The sequence below is a fragment of the Saccostrea cucullata genome, unplaced genomic scaffold (assembly GCF_032062105.1).
Source record: "Saccostrea cucullata isolate Sc308-1 unplaced genomic scaffold, CSIRO_AGI_Scuc_v1 ctg391, whole genome shotgun sequence".
In the NCBI taxonomy this organism is placed as follows: domain Eukaryota; kingdom Metazoa; phylum Mollusca; class Bivalvia; order Ostreida; family Ostreidae; genus Saccostrea; species Saccostrea cuccullata.
Genome location: NW_026938695.1, coordinates 605,503 through 629,356, shown reverse-complemented (window position 1 = coordinate 629,356; position 23,854 = coordinate 605,503). Strand labels below are relative to the sequence as shown.

The window sequence follows — 23,854 nt, the reverse complement described above, 5'->3', positions numbered from 1 at the left end:
ATACTACATGAGTTACATCTTTCCTGGGTCATGGGTTCCTGAGAATAAGATTAAAGATACCGTTAATTTTTCATTATCATGTTATTATATCTCCCTTTGGAGGAGGGCGTGACCCTTTTCTAGAATAAATTTGAACTCCATTTACCCCAAAAAAATCTGCACCAAGTTTGTTTGAAAATGCTCCTGTGATTGTGGAAAAGATAAAACTGTGAAAAGTTTAAAACGAAAATGACAACAACGCCAACAACGAAAAAGAAAGAAAACGTTCAAATGTCGTTCAGAAAAGTTCACTTGAGCCGTCGGTGTAGGTGAACTTAAAACATTTACTTGATATCAAAAACAAATAAATGCACAACTTTTATAGATTTAGAGTAAGTGTATTAATTTTTAGAAAATTGTCATTTGAAAAATAAAGTACAGTTGTATCTGAATTTTTCAAACATTTCAATCTATTTTTATAAGCTTCCTTTCAATGTATACACACCAGAAAAATAATCATTGCATTCAAAATTTTAAAAAAAATCTTACATATTTCAGAAATTTTTCATTGAAAATTGTCATTTGAAAAAACATACAGTTGAATCTAAATTCTAGAGCATTTCAATTCTCTTTTTTAAGCTTCCTTTCAATGTACATGTAGCAAAACTATAGTAATAATCATTGCATTCAAGTTTCGAAAAAAAAAAAAATTAATGAAAACATTTGTCTCAAGCATGACAGGGATCTTAATTCAGAACAAATAAACGTTATTAAAAATTTCAATTACCCATGTCAGGAAATCAATATTTAGTAAAAAAAAAAAAAAAAGAAGTAACAAACATTACTGCAGAGAATAATCATTGCATTCAAAATTAAAAAAAAAAGTCTTACATATTTTAGAAATTTTTAATTGAAAATTGTCATTTGAAAAAGATACAGTTGAATCTAAATTCTAGAGCATTTCAATTCTCTTTTTTAAGCTTCCTTTCAATGCACATGTAGCAAAACTATAGTAATAATCATTGCATTCAAGTTTCGAAAAAAAAAAAATTAATAAAAACGTTTGTCTCAAGCATGACAGGGATCTTAATTCAGAACAAATAAACGTTATTAAAAATTTCAATTACCCATGCATGTCAGGAAATCAATATTTAGTTAAAAAAAGAAGTAACAAACATTACTGCAGAGAACAATTTGCACAAAATCACGACATTACAAGGAAATCATTCCCTAAATAGAAATGTTTATTATTTTGATAACATTGGTGTCAAGAATGCTCTACCAGCCACTGTTAGGAGACTATTGCAGAACAGTAGGGTGTTAAAGATAAATGTTGTACATAATAACGTTCAATGCTTGCTTGATTCAACTTTGTTTTATAACGTTAATTTGTTTCTACACTTTTTGATGGTTTCTTTGTCTTTTTTGCTGAAAATACTCCTCTTAACACATATATTTGATAACATTATTTTCTCAACCAGTTATTTTGATGCCACCAGCATAGCACAGTTGTTTGAGTGAAGGTATCACCTTCTAAGTATATTCTTTTGTTGTTTATTCAAACCCCAACGTAGGACATGAAGAGTCGTTCCACAATACTTCTTGCTTGTTTGTCACTCAGATGACCTATTGCTATACGCTTTTGTCCGTTGTCGTGCGTCGTCCGTTGTGCACCATGCGTTAAAATTTGAAAATTTTTAGCTTCTTCTCTAAAACTACTCAAACAATTTCAACTAAATTTGGCATATAGCATTTATAGGTGAAGGGAAACAAAAATGGTGAATTTCATGGTGCCCCCTGAGGCCTAAGGGATGTGGCCAAAACAACAAAAATCTACACAATATTTAAAAATCTTCTTTATTCCTGGACACCATGCTGTCAAACTGTAGGCATACTCGTAATAAGCATTGGGTTTTCTATCAAAATTTTGAAACTTATGGCCCCAAGGTCAGGGGTTCTAGTGCTAGGGCGGGGTTGTATAGATTTCACAGTGAAAATATGTTATATTTTTGACAATTTCCTCCTCTGTTTCTAGGTATTAAACAAATTAGCTTCATGTAACTTATGATGAGGTCTCTTCCTAAATTGTGAAGTTTATGGCCCTAGGGTTAGGGGTCCTTGTGTTAGTGTGGGGCTCAATGATTATATAGTGAAAATACATGCATTAATTCTTTGAAAAACTTCTCCTCTCCACCTGGGTATTAAACAAACTACTTTAATGTATAGTTATGATGAGGAAGAGTGTCTCTTCCAAAATTGTGAAGTTCATGGCACAAGAATCAAGGGTTTTGGTGTTAGGACAGGGCTCTATTGATTCAATAGCAAAAGTGCATTAATTAGCTCTTCTTCTTTGATCCTTGCTATTAAACAAACTAACTACAAAGTTACAAGGTATGATGAGAAAGATCCCTTCTTCCAATTTTTGTAATTAATGGCCCCAGTGTCAGGGGTTCTGGTGTTCTACTCTAGAACAGATCTGCTCCTGGGTAAAAAACAAACTAATTACAAACATAGTTATGATCAGCAAGAGTGCCTCTTTAAAAATTTTAAATTTCATGTCCCCAGGGTCAGGGGTCTTGGTGTTAGTGCTGGACTCTATTGATTATACAATAACGGAAATGTATTAATTCTATGAAAAATCTCCTCTGATTCTGGGTACTAAGCAGATGAACTACTGAGTACCTACTTAGTTAGGACGAAGAAGATTATCTCTTTCAATTGTAAATTTTAAAGCCCATGGGTTTAGGATACCGTAGAGGGGAGGCTCTTATGATAAAATACTGAAAATGAATTTATGCTTTGAAATCTGCTTTTTGTTTTAAATCAAACATATGTGGTGAGTAAGGGTGCCTTTTTCAAAATTGAGATATATGTGGCCCAAGGGTCAGCGGCTCCTGTGGGATGAGGGCACTGTAATTGTTTATTGCTTATATCTACTGAAATGTATTTCTGTCCCCCTACTCTGCTTATGAGATTTGAGAAACCAAACTAAGCACGCTTAGTGTATATACTTATGATGAGCAATGATGCCTCTTCAAAATTGTGAATCCCATGGCCTCTGGTTAAAAACACCGACCAAATTCAGTGCTTTGAAAGTTGTACCATGATGCTCAGGTGACCTATAAGGCCTCATGGGCCTCTTATTTTTAGATTTATATATTATTTTCTTTTTTTTACATTTTTCACTCATTTTGAAACGCTATCACGTGTCGATACACTTTTGTTTGCAATCTCTGAAGGTACCATGAAAGCATCTGTAATTTAAGCAAAAACCATGAATGACCTTTGATAATCTATGAAAGAACATTTCGTCAAAAATATTATTAATATGCATTTTGATAAAAATCTTTTTGCAAGAATTCTATTGATTTATACAATTTTTGTCACTTAAAATTCCATTATTGTGATGCTTTGAATGAAAAATTAAAATCTGTGCGATCAAAATTATTCAATTTGCTCATTTAATTATGACGTATGTTTTCATTTTCATGAGTTTTAAAAAGTTAAAAGTTAGTTTGTGTCGTGTTACCTCAAAATGTCTTTCTATCTGTCTAGAAAAAAAAAAACATGTCAAAATATTTTGACATGGTATGATGAGAAAGATCCCAATATAATTGAAAATCATCTTCAGAACCACTTAGTCAAAATAATAGAAAGCTCCGGAAATTCTATATACAAATGTGATAAGGTGCCTTCGAGTAAAAAACATCCAGTATTGATCAGACACATCCTCCGTTAATACTTATTAATCAGGTAGAGAAAAGATTATTCTGTAGCTTAATTCATTATAAAATCAAGGGCCTGGTAACTGGTCAGAGAAAAAATCAGGGTTGAAATAAATAATTGTAGTCAAATCATGCACTTTACCCTCTTTTAGGAAAAGCTTTAAGAATTTCTGGAAAAATTGATATATAAATAATTTCATGTAGGGCTTAAGAGGGATGGGCGGTTGTGGACATTTTTTTTTTTTTTTTTTTTTTAGACTTTATTGATTTCCTTCAGAAAAAGAGCTTCATATAAAGATATGATTAAAATGATCAAATTTTAAAACACAAATGGATGATACTTTTCTTTGCCGAATGATAGTTGACATCTTAGGAAATCATTACCTAAAAAGTAAGTTAAATATGATGGCTCAATTTTTTTTTTACCCCAAGCCTCCTTAATTTTGATAAATGTCGGATATCGGATCATAGATCAGGTGAAATGGACGAGTGAGCATCTCCTGTCGACTGTTACCCACCATGACGAACGATAAAAAACTTTTAATTTGTAAGTTAACATAAATTTCTTTTTCTAAAATAACATGTATTTCTATCTTTTAATGATGTTGGCGCCAGTCTCTAGTTGAAATTAAATTCAGAATTTTTTTTTCTTTCACATTATATACTTATATATATATATTACATTACATATCATATATGTTTCATCTGAATGAAGAACGTGTATGTAATTATTATTTTAGACTGAGATCGGCGTTCTCTTTTTATATACATGAATACAAAGTTCAAGTATATTTTCTGCTAATAAAATATTTTTTTTGCAATTTGAGACTGCAAAAGACCTACATGTAAATGTTGCCAATTTTCACTGTAAAACATCTAACTCACGCGGGAAGTTTGGGGAACAAAAAAAAAAAAAGAAAAAATATCAGTATGTGTTAAACTTGGCATCATGCACTACAAAAATGTTGTTACGTTTTCACTTAACGGCGAAGAAAAAAAAAGAATTTTTCACCAGATAGGCTTATTGATTGACTTTTACTCTTAATTTTTTACATGTTCTAACAGCTTTCATATTAAAAGATATATTCTATGTTTACTTAGAGTGATAGTTTTATTGTTTCATGCTAATAAAAACACATTTTTTTCTAACAGTTACATAATGTCAAGAAAAACAAAATCAATATATCTGCCCTTTTTAGTGTTGATTTAGTTTGATAAATATTTTCTGCCTGTCCCTATGGACTTTTAATGATAAAACTGGATATATTTACAGGAAAGAATTCATTACAAATTCACAGCTTCGAATTTTTCACATGGATTTCTTAACGAAAAGGATAAAAATAAGATGATTTAACATAACTGGCCGTAGACACCTGAAAGATTTCTCGTCAGTAAAATTCTGGATCGTTGCAGTCGTTTTATTATATGGTAAAATGTTCAAGCTTAGAAATTTTACTAGACCTCGTTTTTATAGTTATAAATAGTTAGTTGTGAAGCGACATCTGGTTAAAAAGAATATACATTACATGTATAGCAGCAAAAAAGTATACCAAGGGAAAATGTCGTCCCCCGACTTTTAAGGGCTTGAAAGTATCATTGAAATTCATAGCCTTTTACACGTGTTTCGATGAAGTCTTCGTTACAACAATGCGCAATGAAAAAAAAAAACCTTTTATATCTCTTTTCTGTAGCCAGGGGTAGTGAGTGAAAATAACTATAAACAGATAATTTTATTATAAGCAATGATGGAGTGATAAACCTATACATAAAATATAATAAAGACTGCTTGTTACATTATCATAAAGACAAAGGAACAAGTTTAAACATCAGGACCCTAAAACTTAGAAGAGCTCACATTTTATCTTAGTCTCACTTTCCCACTATATACAGTGGAGCCTCATTTATCCGGACGCTATGTTTCCTAACAATTTGTCCGGATATGTGAAGCGTCCGGATATCTGAATATCAGTTTCTTTAGATACCTCTTTAAGCAGCATATAAAGATTCATACCTATCCCCATCCCCATATTTTTCGTTTTGGTTTCATGGATGTATCGATGATAATAGTTGGATAAAGTTTTTGGCAATCTCTTGTACTCTGAAAAGAATAAAATATGTAATATTTCCCTCAAAACATATTACTTTATCTTTATTGCAATATGTACTTTTTAAATATTCATTATATGTTTATTTTTTTGACAGAACAAATGATAAAATCATTAAAACTAAAAACGTATTAGAATGGAGAAAAGAAGAAAAATACATTTTTTTGAAGGACCAAATTTTTATATAAACATGTACACAAAGCAACAATGCCTTATTTAACCTTACCTATTTATCAACAGCATTCACACGTTGAGTTGCGTTTGCATGATTAAAAAATGTTCACACGTTAAGGCGATGTGGCATATTTTTCCTGGATAAATCATATCTATTTGTGCATTGTGTCTATTAAATGCACTGTGATCAATATGTTACCAAACTGGTATGTGTCAAACGACTATTTATGTTCTAGAAAACTGTTTCACCAACAATTTCCGATATTTTTAGGTTACAATATTCAATCATTATATGTCGTTCGCGTGGTACAGTAGTTAGAACGTCCGCTCTAAAGTTGCGAAGTAAGGGGTTGATCCTTATGTCGCGGTTTCGAATCCCATTGTTGGACGTAGAGACTGGTCCTTCGAATGAGACCCAATAAACCGATGTCCCTTGTCGCAGTAGGAACTGGCACGAAAAAGATTCCTCCCTGGTCAATGGCCCTGAGTGCAGAGTTTTGGACAAAATTTGCAGCTCTAGATCTCCAACGGCAAGTGGTGGCGTCTCCATATGAGTGAAAATTGTTCGAGAGGGCGTTAAACAATATACAATCAATCAAAAGATGATTATGGGATGATGTTTTCTGCATTTCATTTTTATCAAGTGATTTTATACATTTATTTATGATCTGTGTACTATACTTTTTCATACAAAAACATAACAATAGTAACTTAAATGTTATGACATCCAATAATTTCGTTAAAATAGTCAATTTTGTAATATATTGAAAATGGTTGTAACGATTATCTTGTTCGGAAGCACAATCTATCGCCGTGTTTTTAACATGTACTTTTCCCGTTGTTAATGTGAACGCTAAAGCTTTTCATTCTTCTATACTTATCGCTGTGTTTCGTAATCTGTATTTTTCCTGTTGTTGATGTGAAGGCTAAAGCTTTTATACCTATTTTTGCGACGGATTACTCCGATTATCCAATCGATACAAAAGACTCACAGCTGGGTGACTAGTCTAGAGGTGATGACTTCTCTTACTATCCATGTACGATTCTTAAATATGGTGTCCATGTTTTTTTTTATTGCTGTTTGTTTGTATGTTGTTTAACGTCCCTCTCGAAAATCTTTCACTCATATGGAGACTCCACCACTTGCCGTTGGAGAGCTAGAAAAATTGTCCTGTACTCGGCACTTACGGCCATTGAGCAGCGAAGGATAATTTCGTGACAGTGCTTTCTTTGAGAAGGATCCTATATTTATACAGTTTAATCCGAGCGACCTGTCTCCACGTCCGACAGTAGGATTCGAACTTGGATTGGCTCCTTACTCTGCGACTCTATAGCAGACGCTCTGACCACTGTACATTTCATTGTTGAGAATTATCACTCAATAACATGTGAAAAGAGAATAGAACATTTAGAACTTTATGTAACTATAGTAAGACAAGGTTTAACTTTATGTATGATTGCTGATACATGTATTACCAAAAAAGCAATGTTTCTGTTAATCAAAGCAAATTAAAGGTAGACCTAAGGATTTATTTTTCCGCAATCAATTTATCAATATCAATTATTTCACAAAGTTATGTACAAAATATACTATGTAAATTGCAATGGTCGATTGTTATACAAATATTATTTTCATGTCATTTATATGGTTCTAATAAAAATAATTTTCTTCTTTTAAAGAAATAGTTCATCCTGTCTGGAAAAAGGATATTTATGTTGATTTTAAATAAAGGTAAATAAAAGTAAAAGCAAATTATAATTTCTAAAGTGAAAAATTATAATAAATTTGAAGCCTTTGTATCAAGGTGTAAATTTTTCTTTTGATTTTAATCTGAATACTTCAATCCTGATATAAAAGAATGAAATACATGGAGATAACGAACACAACTCTTATTTTTAAACCCCAAAAAAGAGAAATATTATATATCATATATCGCGCATTCAAAGAAATTTCATTTGGGTAACGTCTGATTTTGAAAAAAAGAGTCTTTCCTTTCTAATGAACAAGAAAATTCCTTAAAAGCCGTAAATCTAATGAAAAAGGAAAAGGTAAATTGCAAAGAGATATTCTTGGATTAATTTATCGATTTTTTTAAAACTTCAAAGGCGTATCTTTAAAGAATGTATTTATAAAATCTTCATGAATTCTTATCTCTTAACTGGTGTCATAATTTCATAAATATTATGGATTTTATAGAAAATTACGCCAGGTGATTGACCAGGCACGAAGAAGAGGACGTTGACACTTTGTTTGAATGGATTAAACATATGAAATATATGTAAAAAATCTCGTATTAAGCGATCATTGTAATGTGAAAACCAGCTATCTATCTGTGTTCAATAATTCACAAGTGAGAAAAAGAGAATTACAGACGCGTGCCTAATGAAGTCACAAAATAGCTAGAGTGATATGCAGCGCTGAAAAATAGGCCTTGCTCATGGCCATACATTTCTTAATTTAATAAAGGTACTTAATCCACATTTTCAGCATTAAGCAATGCATCTGAACAGATCTAGACAATTTTTACAAGGAGAGAAGCTACTGAAAAACATATTGATGACAAAGGATATCAACTGTCTTGTTTAAAATCAGCAATCTGCAAAGTCTGTTATGTAGACAATGTTGTTTTTACTGCCCAGAAAATACAATCTAGTTTAAAGTCGCATGTTAACTGATTTTTTTGCATACAGATTGGTAGGTCATCCTTTTAACACTAAATCTACGGAGATTTTCGTTTGCCCGACCATGAAAATGAGCACAGATCAGATGTGACCACTCGCTAAAGAATGGCAACTGTTTCCAACCCCATATTTGTAAAGTTCCGAGTTTGCTCTGCTTCCAGTTTGCATTTTTTGCATTGACTTTTTAGATTAATTATTGCTTGTAATCTTTATATTTCACTCTATTAATCAAGAGAAAAATGAAAAGGAACATTCCGAGAAATGTTTCATGAGTATTTTCACTTCTTATTTACCTACTTTGATTGCAATCTCTGATTAAAGAGGAAGTTTCTCACTCTTAACATACAAAAATTACATAACTACCCTAACATGCCTCCATTATCTCTCTCTCGAATTTTTGATTATCAGTCACTATGCAGATTCCACGCGCTCTTGTTCTACGGGTATTGATTGCGAACACTCTGAAGCCATGCCACGTCCCTATGTTATCTTTCACCCAGTGCCTCGTCATTCAAGACCAGTTCAGCATAGACAGGAGGAGGTGGTATAGATTTATTGGCGATTTTAGATAGGGAGGTATAGAGCCACGCGGTGGATGTTCTCCTGTTGTAATTAAATGATAATTGTGTGTATAACTCCACTTGATGCTGCTAGAAGTTTTTTGATGAACTTATGAGGTAAGTACAACTTTTTGTCAAAAGTTTATTGCAACATAATAATTGAAAAATATAAAATAATACGAAATCCTGTAAATGTAAAATTTTCAAGGATGTTTGTCGTAATCGTCATCTTCTTAGAGAATTCTTTCTAGTAATTCTATTAATTCTGAAAATCTAAGAAAGGAATTGCAAATACTTCAGCATATGAATACCTTTTTTATTAATAGATATTCCTGAAAATAAAAGTTTTTTGCAATAAAATTATTTTAACAAAAGAAAGTTTTTAGTTACTTCATCTTTTAAGTGTCAGATATACTTAGTAATACATCATAAACAAAAGTGTTTGAACAAATTTATGTTAGCAATAATATTATACCCCACTACTTACGTTAAATTGAAATTATGTTGCTTTCTGTTCGCAAGGAATCCATTACATTAAGTAGCATTGCTGATATTCATTTGAAATAAGTAACATTTGTTATATATTTGACTTGTCTTCTTTCTTAATGAGGTCAGAGATTTCTGTGAAGGAGACTCTAAATGTTTCTCAAAAAGGAAATCATATATAGCAACACTGTTTGAGATTTTGAAATTAAGGGAGAAAAGTAATTGGAAACCAAAAACAAATGTCTTCCTTTCTTTTTCAATGAGAGGACAACTCTTAAAAATGAAGTTAGGTATTGAACTCTAGAGCAATGTTAAAATACATGTAGTAAGGACTTGCGTAAATGCAAATTGTATGCATATAGCAAACATTGCTTTTTACATTTTGATCTTTTGTTAAATATATTTTTACCATTACAATAACAATCCAAGAAATTCATTTCAAAATCAATTTTAATTCAGTCTTACAAGTAGTTTCCACTTGCTGTTCGTATTCTATATTTGGTTTTTATATGATCCACGTTAATAATTTAACATGCAGCTTTTCTTTGATCAAACATAGGCCTATGGCATTTTCAAACATGTTATTTTTGAGGGAGTTCCAAGATTGTCATTTGACCAGAATGAAAAGTAAAAAGTCATGTTACTTAATAAAAATTGCTAATTTAAAAGTTTTAAAAGAAGAACTATTTATTACAAAGGTTGGCTTATCTACTGCATCTTATCAGCAAAATAGTACTGTCACGCGTATGGAGCATTAGTTAGAGCGTTTGCCATAGAGTAACGGAGTAAAGAATTGAAAATAACATCTCGGTTTCGAATCCAATTGCAGGTCATGGAGACTAATCTAACAGATATGACCGTATAAACCGAGACCCCGTGATCCTTCAATGCTCGAAAGCCTTTGTGCCATTTACAAGTCTTAATTTGCAGCACTTCACCTACAAATCGTGTCATCTCACTTTGAGTAAATCAAAATGCCAAGTGACGTTTAAAATAAATAATCTAATTTTGGAAGTAACGCCTCATTTGATTTGATCAAAAATCAATCTATGACCTGTGTTCCACAATGATTAGCGTTAAAAACGTGTCAATTCGCTTGACAATACATTTCAATTTGAAGAAAGTTTTAAGGAAGAAATTATTTTGTTTCTATTCTTACTGATTGAAAATTAAGTTATAAGGAATGAATTAAATACTAAGTAGCAACCCAAGTTTTACTGGTATAACCTGGTTGGAACAGTTTACGCTTTTTTATAAACCGCGCCGCGGTTTTTAAAGTATAAACTGCCCCAACCCAGGGTATACTGTATAGCCTGGGTTGCTTCTTAATTCATTCCTTGAACAAACTTTTTAGAACTAATATGCAATCTTTTTATAGGAATTTGTGTTTGGGATATATTAATTATAAGTTTAATGATTTAAAATACTTTCCATGGAAAACAGTCGTATTAGAGAAAATCTTGATTCTTTGAGGAATTAAAAAATTGTTTTAACTTTGTTTCTTTCTCGAGGCTAAAAATATTCATATTGCTGTTTGTTTATTGAAAATATCACCAGTAATCGTCTGGGTCTGTAGGGTTTCAATTATCTGTTAGCTGACATTTGCATTACGACCAATAAAAGAGGCGATAATAAACTCAAACTTACACTTGATTAAAGATGAACATACTCAGTATATAGCGACTGCTTTTTTTTCTGCAATCGAGTGCAATCTAGACATTGCAAAAAAGTAAAGAAAAACTTTATTTTTGGAAGTAATTTTAGTTTCCTCAAATCTACCTAATTGAATTTTCAAAAGTTTTTTTTTTTTTTTTTTTTTTTTTTTTGCAATTTAGCGTTTGATAAATAAGTATCGAAAATGGCTTACGATTGCATAATTACAAAATTCAAGTTACATTTAATAATATTATCAGACACCCTGCGACAGTCCTATTCACAACTTTCCACTAAACAACGATCATTAGCATCCAGACAGACATATGAATTTACTCTATTAAATCATCTCATAACTGTTACAAGAGAAATAGCAATATTTGATACAGAAAATGACGTACTTGTATCTCCCTTCATTCTCTCATTTTATGGCTTCTTAAAGATAATGTATCTGCAGGTTTAGATTCATGAATGAACCATTAGGCCTTTAGCGACTGATTTTGGAAATCCATGATGAAACTGCACCACATATTTCATTGAATGGTCATTAAGAATTCTCAAAAAGTACTTAGAAGAAAGAGATCAGATATTCAGTCACACTTCAAGAAATATATTCAGTCATCTTTTTTTATTCTAAGGTAAACATCTCATGATAAATGTAACGGCAACAAAAAGCAATCAGTGCAGTTGCTTAAAATAAGAAGTGTGTAAAACTTCTATGTTCAATTAAGGTTCATTACGAACGACCCTGAAGATTCAAGGTTAATGGGCATGTGACAGTACTCCTCTTATATCATTCAATGCCCTTTGATTTAATTATTAGAGTGAATTTTTAATTGAAGGGCGTTAACTTATATCCGAAATTACGGGAAGTCATGAAAACTGTGTAATGCATTTATAAGCCCTTTTGTGTTTCAATTTTGATATCCAGCATTTTAATTTCTCCTTCCAAGAAAGTAAATTAACAAACTACGTGAAACTTTAAACGTAGAATCATAAGACTAACCTGGATGTAATATTTATCGCTGTTTCATCTAGTATTGCACATTTAATGACAATGACAAACTCGATTAACTTGATGCGAAAAATACCGATACACAAATATACCTGATCAATATGTCTTTTGTTTGCTAATGAGAATACACTCTACCACGCTTTAATACATTATTTCCTTATTTTAGACCAAAAAGCCTTCAAGCCAAATGAAACGCTATTCTTGATATTGCATTTTAAGATGGCGTAGACGTGCTCTTTGATATAAGAGTTTGTTTCAGAAACATAAAATCTTCTAATTTTTCAAAGGATTTTTAATAAGACTGCAGTTTGAAAACTTTTTATCCTATTTTATTAGTCTGGAATCTTGTATTTGGGGAAGAAATAGCTTTCAAACTCTTAATGCATGAACGTTAAAAAAATTGAGCTTTTCTTATTTAGGGATGTGAAAATGAATCTTCTCAAATAAGTGAGATTTTTATAATGTATCTTTCGTAATCAATTTTTTTTAATAAAGTTCAGTTCATTTAAATTATTAATGATTTACTTGTGATAAATATCAATTTTGTTTTCAATGTTCAGTATGGTCATAGATGGAGTATTAAATGCAGTATAGACTCTTACGTAGAAAACACTGAAGTGCCGAAGTCACATTTCTAGAAAAATGAAATCATTACAGTATGATGAAAAAAATTCATAACCTCTGCCTCATACTCTGTTAATAGAAGTTTTCTTGGTGTTTACATTAATGCGCTTTTTTTCTAGTTTTATTGTTGTTTAAATTGTGTGTTATAAAGCAGAGATGAAAAATATCAACATCATTATTTTTCTACAATCTGGTGGCCCAGCTATTTTCGTTCTTAATTATAAACATTTCGTTATAAAATAAAATGTTAACCATCTTGTTTTTGAGCTTTGATTTCCGGATGAAACTGAAAAATGAGTCCTCACATTTTGAGATTAAGAACTGTTTTTCATAATTATAAAATGATGGATGCTTGGTGAAAAACACGAACTGTACTTCCGTCAAATCACAGTATGAAACATTTTATATGCCGAAATGAACACAAGAATATATGGTTATTTCAAACAAGATCTTCATTCAAAACATAATTCTCGATGAGAATAAAGGGGGACAATTAAAGCATCAATCATGAACAGAAAACTTAAACAATATAATAACTGTTTTATATGTTTAGCATTGTCTTTCGGTAATAAAGATCAAAAGGCAGTGTATTAGAAATTTATGCTGTAATAACTGAACTCTTCCTTCGAATCAGTAATCAATATTTTGCTTTTATGTATATTTGGACCTGGATTAAAAGAGTTCGACTAAAAAGCTATTCAAAAAAATTAATTCCAATGTCTTTTTCCTCGTCTAGTGTGTTATATCTTAATGAGCTCTATCGATTTTTAAAGTCAACTTTACATTTTATATCCATGTGTGCAACATTATAAGAATCAGTGTAACTGTGATTTTAACGATTCTTAAAGAAATAAAGTCAAGCATTAAGAAAAACTACGGAACTCCGTTTAGACTTTTCCGGAGAAAAAATGATTTTAATTAAAGAGAAATCTTAAAAAATCATTTCTCAAGTACAGCAATATTATATTTTGTCTTAGGTTTATTTATATGAAAGCATCGGTAGGGTAGCATTAAGTTTGTTCAAATCGATTCTCCCGGAAAAGGTGGGGCCACGATGGGGGATCAAGGTTTTAATCGAATTATATCGGAAAAAAATCTTGTAAAAAAAGCAAAATCAGGATTAATTAGTCTTATTAATATGAAAGCATCCTTTAGAAGACTAATGTAGTTACCGTTTGTTCAAAACAGGAACCCGAGGGTAGGACTGGGCACAAACAGGGCATGGGGTTAAAGTGTTTAAATGTAATGAATTTGAACCAAAAAACTGAATAAGTTTTTGAAAGTTTGAGCTTAAAAATATAAGAACTGTTTGTTATATTGATATGAAAACATCACCAGATAGTGAAAAATCCCTTGTAAACTTCTAAATACTTAACTGATTTATGCATTTTTCTAGCCAATGTGCTCAAGTGAGAGATGTGGCCCATGGACCTCTTGGTTCAAAGAAATAGCAAATTTCAGGCAATTTCTTTTAAACTTACACCACAGAGTATGCTTACATTGTTTTCATTTCAATTTAAATCATTTTTTTTTATCATTAACAACAAAAAGCAATAACATACATCAATAACATGAGAAACAAAATGGACCGTAATATATTTTGTAAAATGAAAGTTATATTAGGGTACCTTACTTTTCTGACAATAGAAACCCCATGATATCCTTCTCATCAATAGCAATAAACTGAATATTTAGAAAAAGAATCAAATGCAAAAAATTTTCTCGATCCAAATATTAGTGACGAATAAATTATATCTTTTCTGTGCTTCGTCACCGTCACGTCTGATTTTGACGTTGAACACAACTGACATATAAAATTTTGTCCCAGATTCTGATTTCGGAAATTAGTTTCTGCCCTTGATGTGGAGGTTCAAACAAAGAGTGAGTCAAGTTAATTAAAAGTCTATCAGCGAATAAATAAATGGAAAGTATATAATTTTAATCTGGGGCAAGCGTGGCGATAAGGACTTTGCTGTAGTCAAAATTTCTTTTTGTGTTTGATCAATTTGATTTTTTGTACTGAGATAAAGAGAGTGGGCGTTGGTGTGTGGGAGGGTGTGTAGAGGGGGAGGGGGGAGGAGGAGTCATTTGCTTTATAGACACTTTGGCTATGAAACAAGAGTACATCAAAGTGGAGCTTCTCCACACAAGGAACATTTCTATAAATCAAACCAAAGATTCCAGTGGGAATTTTTGTAAACCAATTTTTATTTTCAACGACTTTATTTTGCGACTGCTGGTAAACTAGTTCGCGACGATTAATTTTCGCGTTTAAACCTTTTTGGGTCTGTTGTTAAATGACACATATACTTTAAGGACCAGTTCGCGGCGATAAATATTCGCGATAACGAGGTTCTCTGTAACCTCATGAACATTTCTCACACGCGAATAAAAGTTGGCTTACAGTGCGTCATTTCCGTTTCACACAATTGACGAACTAACTCAAACACATGGACACAAGCGCATTACAAGATGCATATCTCTTCCAACTCTGTTAAAGATGCAAGGGGATAAAAAGAATTTTTTCCGTAAAACATCGAACAAATAACTAAAACATTGAAAATACACATTTATGAAGAATGAAGGGTAAATATAGGTAATTTTTGATACAGATTTAGAAAATACTTATTAATTTTCTCTCCTAATCATCTATACGTATTTGTTTAGTCGAAATTTGGGAGTCATTGTTCCAATTATATTTCTAAAACAAACATTATACTCATTGATAACCAAAGCTCGTAGTTACATGTAGATAGATGTATCTGAAACACAATATTTGTCTCTCTAATCCTTTGTCTCTTATGGTGTGAAAATAACCTTGCTTAATGGTCATTTCGTCCAAGCACAAAAAGCTGTGAAGAGTTACAATTTTTTTTTATTTATGTGGAATACTCTTTCAAGATATAAATAATGAATTTTTTTTAAGAAGCAAATGCATCTCTTGAATTTAACTGTACAAAGGTCATATACAGAAGGTCAATATAAAAGATACACATACATATATTGTGTTCAGGGGGTCTCAGAACTGTAAAAATTGACAAGATTATCCTTTGCGTAGAAGATTAAAAGAAGGCCAATTCTCGTAAATGTTTAAAAGGACTTTTCAAGCCCAGACCTTGTATTGATTTTTTTTTCTCTTACTTGGTTGAAAAGAACAAGAGTATATGGCTTTGAAATAAAATGTATTTTGTGTCATTAAATTTCAATACATGGCCCTAGTCTGTTAGATTGCTACCACAGGCAGAAAGTTTATTCGTGTTCAGAGGTGTTAAATTCCAAAACAAATTCCATTACAATAAGATTCAAACCATTAAAATTTGCAGAGTAAGTTTTTGCAAGATATTATCTTTCTTCTTGAATCGATTTCTTCAAAGATCTTTTTTCTATGAGTTTGAGATGATGTTTTACTGGATTTGAAGTTCTTTTCTTGAAATAATTGCTGTAATGTCCATGATCCTTGAAATGAACGATCTTATTTTAAAATTTCAATTGGGTCACTTAGTCTTCTTATATTCAATAGAATTATTATTTTTAAAATGATAGTATATTTAACTGAATAAATGCTATTTAATGTTAATGGAATAAGAAACGTAAAATATGAGTATAAGATGTGAATATTTTCCATCAATACAACTATTCTTTTATTTGTCATAATTCTCCTTTTTTTGCTTTCCAGGTTTTTTTTTTTTTTTTTTTTTTTTTTTTTTTTTTACACTCTATCAGTATCACTGTAAGTAGAGCTTTAATTGATTGTTTTCTTTTTGTAAGAAAAAAAGTTTTTCACTTGAAATCTATCTTATATTGACTTTGGATCAACGTCCTCCGCATAGTACGGTGGTAAGAGGATTTTCTCGAGAGTTGCAGAGCACGACTCTCTTGGTAACATCGCTCGCTTGATCCCGACCGCAGCGAAGTGGAACCCTTTGCTTCGCATGAGACCGTATAAACTGTGCTCCCATGTCACAATAGTTGCTAATGTGAGAAAGAAATGCTCTCATTCCTCAATGGCCCTGGGTGACAATTATTCCAAATTTGCAAAGCTCTTTGGTCAGACGATGGCGTCTTAATATAAATAAGAATTCTTGAAAACGTAGTTAATAAGCAAACAAAGAAAGAAACTCTGGCTAAACAAACATGCGAGTCGAAATTTTGCATGTTTTCAAATGTGATTCTGAGGTTTTTAAATTAAAAAAAACTGAATCCATTAGATATTTATCGGTATGTCCTTTTAACATAGCATTTCAAGAATAATTACAAGAATTGTATTATCTTATATTTGAATATATTGCTTAAGGATAACTGTACATATCGCTTTGTTTTGGGGTTTTTCTTTCCTTTCTGTGGCATCTAAATCTTACCGTAATTTCACTTTGGAGAATTTACACTTGCGTTTGATTGAACATTATGTATGTATGAGGATAAAGCTAACATCGTAAGAATGTCTCTAAAATTGACATTATGAAAAAGAATTACCTATTCAGAATTTACAAGATCACATTTTCCATCTTCCTATTTATTCTGTATGGCACAAGTACATTTTTAAAAAGGTTTTAAACATTCCTGTGACGTCATGCCTTTGTTTTCGCAGTCTAAACTAAATTTACCTGTGGCTTATAGCCGTTCGATAATAATAATTACGAGTCTGATAATATTTTATCGGACGGCAATGATAACAAGATTGGATGGTATTTAAAAAAACAAAAAGAAGAGTGAAATAAAGGTTAAATATGTCCAGATCCCCCCCCCCCAAAAAAAAAAGTTAGGAAAAATTCCGGGAAAGCATATGCAAGGAAATTAAGTTGCTACAAAAAGCAAATCTTTGAAAATATTGAGTTTAATCCTTCCTCAAAATTAATACTTCCCACCATTTTTAAGTGTTTTGATACAGCACGTTAATAAGCGAATTTAAATCCATCTCTGAGAAAGAATCTGAAAATCTGTTAAATTTTATTAGGATTGTTTCCAGAAGGCTGCACATTTAAATCCTGAGAATTTCCATTATATAAATTAAAACTCCAGGATAAAAATCCGCATTTTTTCCCATGGTAATGGTAATAATATCACCCAAAAATTATATCAATGTCAATTTTTGCACATAATAAATAAAAATGTTCCAAAATAAACAGAAAATTCTTCACCATTGGACCCCTGTCCTGCTTAGCTAAACGACTGCCATTGCATGAATGAAATGAATCAAGAGTTCATTCACTGTTTTGACTGTCTCATTTCTTTTGTCTACTAATTAAACGGGTAGAAAACAATGGATGCTAGACCCCCATTGTGTAATTATCGGACACCTCCAGGCAACTTTTGGACATTTAAATGGCAATGTTTTAAGTAAGATATATGCCTCATACTATTCTGTACGTAAAAAAATTATAAGACAGTTTTCGGCCCTAATGGACCTCAAACAGTCTGATAATTTTACATATAGAACAGTATTCGGCATATATCCATTACTTTAAACGTATGAGCCAACCAATATAAGTAAAGAATACATGTACTTTCAATCAATTGCTGATTATTTAACGTGTTCGAGCAGAGTGCCCTAGTTAACATGTAGCACAAAACTGGCTACCATAAAGTCACGTGAAGGTATTGAGTATGCACGAAATAACCTGAGGAAAGATATCACGTGGTGAATTATAATATAATTATAATATTCAACGTGTCACAGTCCTTGCTTAAAACAGAAAGAACAAGTGTAAGAAGAAGTAATTTTTTCCTCTTTTGAACAATGAGGGCTGTTTTCTTCTTTTTACACAACATTGCAAATGTAAATATACAACTACTGTTAAAAGGAGAACAATAGACAAACATGCGTTGACTTTGTATAAAGTCAGTAAAAAGTGGACATTCTCATTATCCTTGAAGAAATTGTGATGACCCCGCCTTAGAAATATCCTTAAGTGCAGTCATCCCTTCAGATATTCTTTATAACAAAAAGCAATGTTTGTTATTGCTAAGTATTTTTCTAAGCATATTTTCCCTTAAAAACAAAGAGATTAATAGTTCGTAGAAATATTGTTTTGTCCATAACGTTAAAACCTGAACCTAAATATTGCACCGAAGTGTTTGTTCCCTAGATTTTAATCATGACATTAATTCCTATAAATAAGGGTTAGAAAACAAAGCAATTAACTACTCATATAAATCATCATGGACATATTTCCAAATAATCCAATTATTTACATTATAAAGTACATCTGAAATTGTACTTTGATAATTGAGTAAAACACAAAATCAAAATCTCCATCCAGATAAGCTAAGAGTACAATGCATAGAATTGACGTCTTTGTATTAACAGCATCCGCAAATATCTGGAAGAAAATCCCAACATAATAAATTAAACTAACAGATAAAATCACATTCCGGAGAACAATATTTCTACCGAGGGAATTAAGCATTTAATAGAATGTTTCCCTTAGGTTGATCTCACTTAGTGTAATATAAGTTTGTATGAGGATTTTTTTTTCTATTTTTTGTACCAAGATTCGTTGTAATTACTTAATAGTTACTATAGTAATGAAAATTGTGAAGGAACAAAGGGAAACAATAAAAGTTATTACACCACTATCTTTTAAATATAGTAAAACTCATAAAACTGAGGTATAAAAGGAATCAATGCAATTAACTAATAACCAAAAATGAAATAAACTAACTTCATAATTATATCTTCTTGTCTTACTTAATTTTCATACATCAAATAGCATTCTCCGTAAAAATATAAGGGACATTTAATGGCGCTTTTCTGTTATGAACAAAAATTTTACATTCATAGTTCACTGTTGAGTAGAGTATCAGTTATAATTGATTGAAAGCTTGGTGGTATTTTTTAATTTATCTCCCTCTTCTCTTCATTCCTCATACAGCCATTTGGTAAAGGAGTTGGAAAACTTCAAATTGAAGAAATGGTCAAACATTGCTTTCAGTACATGAAAAGATATAGGTTTGGTAGCTGGTAGAAACTATAACGTAATGAATGGACTTTTAAGATTCAAAATCACTTTTGAATCTTACATGAAGATCTAGATTTTGGCCATTTGGCGCAAATGTTAGGGCGTTCTGATCTGGAGTCAAAGTTAGGAGATGATCCAAGTGCAAAGAATGTTATAGGGGAATATTACTATATATTGGGGAGATTTGCCTATGGAAAAGCTAAAGTCATTTCTCTTTTCATACAATTAAGCTAATATCTTATCGTCTTAATCAGAAAATCATCTGAATTTGAAGGACATCTGAACAACTGTGGTATCTTTTAGAATGTGGATAGAAATAAGTATTGTTTTTTGGTGCATGTACGTGTAAAACATTGTCAAATATCTCAATGTCGAGCTGAAAATCACAACAAAAGTTTCGTTCTTCTAATGTGGAGATTTTTGTAAAATTACTATTGATAGGGATAAAAAAAAAAACTTCAGCTTAAAAGGAGCTCCGTAAGTGACCATCAAACTTCAACAATTGTTTGACAATTTTGGTCCCCAAAGCCTACATGCATGTGGTAAAGGGTTTATTGACTGTATATTGTTAAACATCTCTCTCGGGAAATTTTCACTCAAATGCATACGCCACCACCTGTCGGTGGAGAGCTACAAATTTTGTCCTTTACTCGGACTCGGGGCCATTGAGCAATGAGGGATCTTTTTCGTGTCAGCACCTACTGCGATATGTGACCTCAGTTTATACGGCCTCATCTGTAGGACCGATCTTCACGTCCCACAGCAGGATTCAAACCCGTAAGAATCAACTCCTTACTTCGCGACTCTAGAACAGACGCTCTTAACCACTGCGCCACGCTGGCAATTGTTGTAAAGGAAGAACGTCGGCATGTATACAGTGTGAATCAGAGAAATTTTCAGCAAAGAAAATGTTATGGTCATTTAATAGATATGAAAATATTCGAGTTTCCATCATGTTGAATTTAAAAGCAATTGCTATTTTATCAGAATGTCTACTTTCTAATTTATTTTGAGCAAAGATGGCATAGTTGAGAAATGTTTAGTGTGACAGTAGATGTGCCCTGACACAGGATTCCTTCTTACATAAAACTGAAATTCTCGTAACAAACGTAAACAAACAAACAAACAACAGGTATAAAAATTATATATTTTCGATGACTTTGTAAGTGAATAATCATTACTCTATCAGCTCTATCTACCTATAAAGTTTTAAATTTAAATATTTTATCTACCAGCTATACAATACATGTAATAGCATTTGAATGATACAAGGAATATATTGTAATGTTGTGATTATAAAGAAAAATGAATAAGCCAACTAATTTTCATATACATTAATGGCTATAGATGTTGTGTGAAAGACATGTTTAGGAAAAGATAAAATCTAAATTACGTATATGTATCTCATGCCACCTGCGACCTGATCCCATCTCTGATGTTTTAGAGGTCCGTATTTGCTCTGCTCCAAAATGCGTATTGTTAAATTAACTTTTGAGCTTGAATACTGTTCATTATCTCCATATATTTCAGCTTAGTTCATCTTGGATACAGTAATATAGGCGAAAACGAATAAGCATTCATTGCTCAAAACACACTTAATACATATATATGCATAAAAATGCATATTATCAATGCAACAGCAAAAACAACGTAGAAAGAACTTTAAACAAAGAAATTATCAAGGATTGTCAAATCATATGTTAAATAAAAAAAAAAACAGATGCTGAAATGAACTAAATGTAAAAAGGAAATCCCGATATGCATTGTAAAAATGGAACCTATTCCGGTCTCATGGTGACAATGTGTTTTGGTTTTCTCGTTAGCGACAAACGGACATATTTTCACTAAATTGACGTGACAGGTCTCTAAAAGGGAAACCTTACCAAAACGATAGGAATTAAATCTGTCTTTTGATTATATGTTTGGTGAGAAATCCGCTTCGTCTTTTCATTCCCCCCGGGAATTTCTTTTGACAGTATGTCAAAATACAATGGAATGTGACTTCTTGGCAATTTTTATCATCTAAATATGATATATTGTCAACGTTCAGAGAAGAATTTGACCCTTGACTGAACGTAGTGGAACTATCATAATAATACCTTATTTGCAATTATATTACTATCGGTCATTCAGAGCCACTCAGGGATCTAGAGAAGAGATTTACTTTCTGAAAATTTAAGCTTATAGAAGATTTCTTAGCGTCAATGCTTTCGACAGAAGATTCCTTTGAGATGTAAATTCTATCAGGGTTATTGTTTTCTTTTTCATCTTTTACTTAGTTTTCTTTTTATGTTTGATTCTCTTTTTTCCTGTCTTAATGTGAACTGAGCAAGAAAACACATTAAATGTTCGGAAAAACTAATTATTAATTTTGAAAAGAAAAAATATCGTCGAAGGCAGAGAAAAAAATAGTGAATTAAATGTTTTTGGTCAATAAAAAGGCAAGAGTATGAAACATCGTTTGTTCAATCTATCTAAAAGAGGGTACCTGATTTATGAAGTATGCAGTTTCATACTTTGATACTAACGATAAATAATTAAGAACGTTGAATAGTCAAACATTTCATCTTCGTTCGGTAATCTCTTTTGAATATATTAGTGTTATAGTCCAAGGGTCATAATACTTATTTGCAAAATCTATTTTTTTTTCAGAAAATTCAAATTAATATTTCATTAAGTTTTTTGTTTCATATCTGTACTAGTTAATGAATTTGACGTCATGTATAGTTGACGCAATCTTTCAACTTGAAAGGTTAATCATGTCTTGTACTGCTCCATGTAAAACGCTTTGTAACTTAATCGATATGACCAGAAAAACAATTGATGAACATATGGTTAGCTCCTGGAATCCAATTTACGATTGAAGAGCTTATCAAAATTGATTTAATTTGGATCGGGTTCAAAATACCACGATTCTGGGAGTCTTATCATAATGTCAACATCTTTGGATTAATCCGTTCTAGGTTATAGAGAGCAGTCCAATCGTTACAGATAAGTCGATATATAACGGTTATCCTAACGACACGTTTATTCAATAGTTCCTGTGTATTTTCTATTAAATCATTATTTAGGAGGATGTATTACCAGTTGAGAAACTCGGTGAAGTAGCTACCATGCAGGAATGCGACATGAAAATTCAATCACATTTCGTATTTGGACTTTTTTTTTGGAAATGAATTCAGTGCGACTCATAGTTCAAAATATCAAATATGCAACTACTTTTATTTTTGTAAATAATTTTAACTTTAATTTAAAAAAAAATGATATGAATTAAGAAACGAAAAAAAAAAATATATATATATATATACCCAAACATCCGTTTTAAATAACTCCTCCGTCCTTTTTCAAGTGTCTCTTGATTTATAGATGAATTGATTAATACTCATAATCAGTTCAATTAAAGTCAACACGAGAATTCACCATGGGAATAATTTAAGCAATTTCTGTGCGTCTTCTCTGCATACCGGACGTTGTTCATCGATAATGATAAAGGTTTTGTTAGTTTAACGTCCCTTTGATAATATTTCACCCATATTAAGTGGACCGACGGAATGAAAATTTAGAACTTGGTAATGAAAGTCTTTGAGCCCTGAGGGATCTTATGCGTGTCAGCACTTCCTACACTGTACAACCCAGGACCACACTTTATAGGTCTCATCCGAAGGACGGATTTCTACTTTCCGTTGTAGGATTTGAACTGGTGACGTTAGAATCAATTTCGTATTCTGCAACTCTAGAGAAAAAACACCTTTCCTAAACCTGTAATAACACTGAAGATTAAAAGCGTTATATAGACAACAAAAATTACCTTGGAATACTGTAGGATGCGACGTATTGATAGCTCACTTCCACTTTATACCTGAATAAAAATCATATCATTTTATAATGATGA

General features: G+C 31.7%; 1 protein-coding gene across 1 annotated transcript in view; it reads left to right on the top strand.

The window, feature by feature from the left end:
* The first annotated feature begins 9,187 nt into the window (after positions 1 to 9,187).
* Positions 9,188 to 23,854, top strand: part of LOC134250960 (kiSS-1 receptor-like) — a 69,324-nt gene continuing 54,657 nt past the window's right edge. The window contains exon 1 of the mRNA XM_062733322.1: positions 9,188 to 9,342. The gene's annotated coding sequence lies outside the window, so the exon portion shown is untranslated. The remainder of the gene's footprint in view (positions 9,343 to 23,854) is intronic.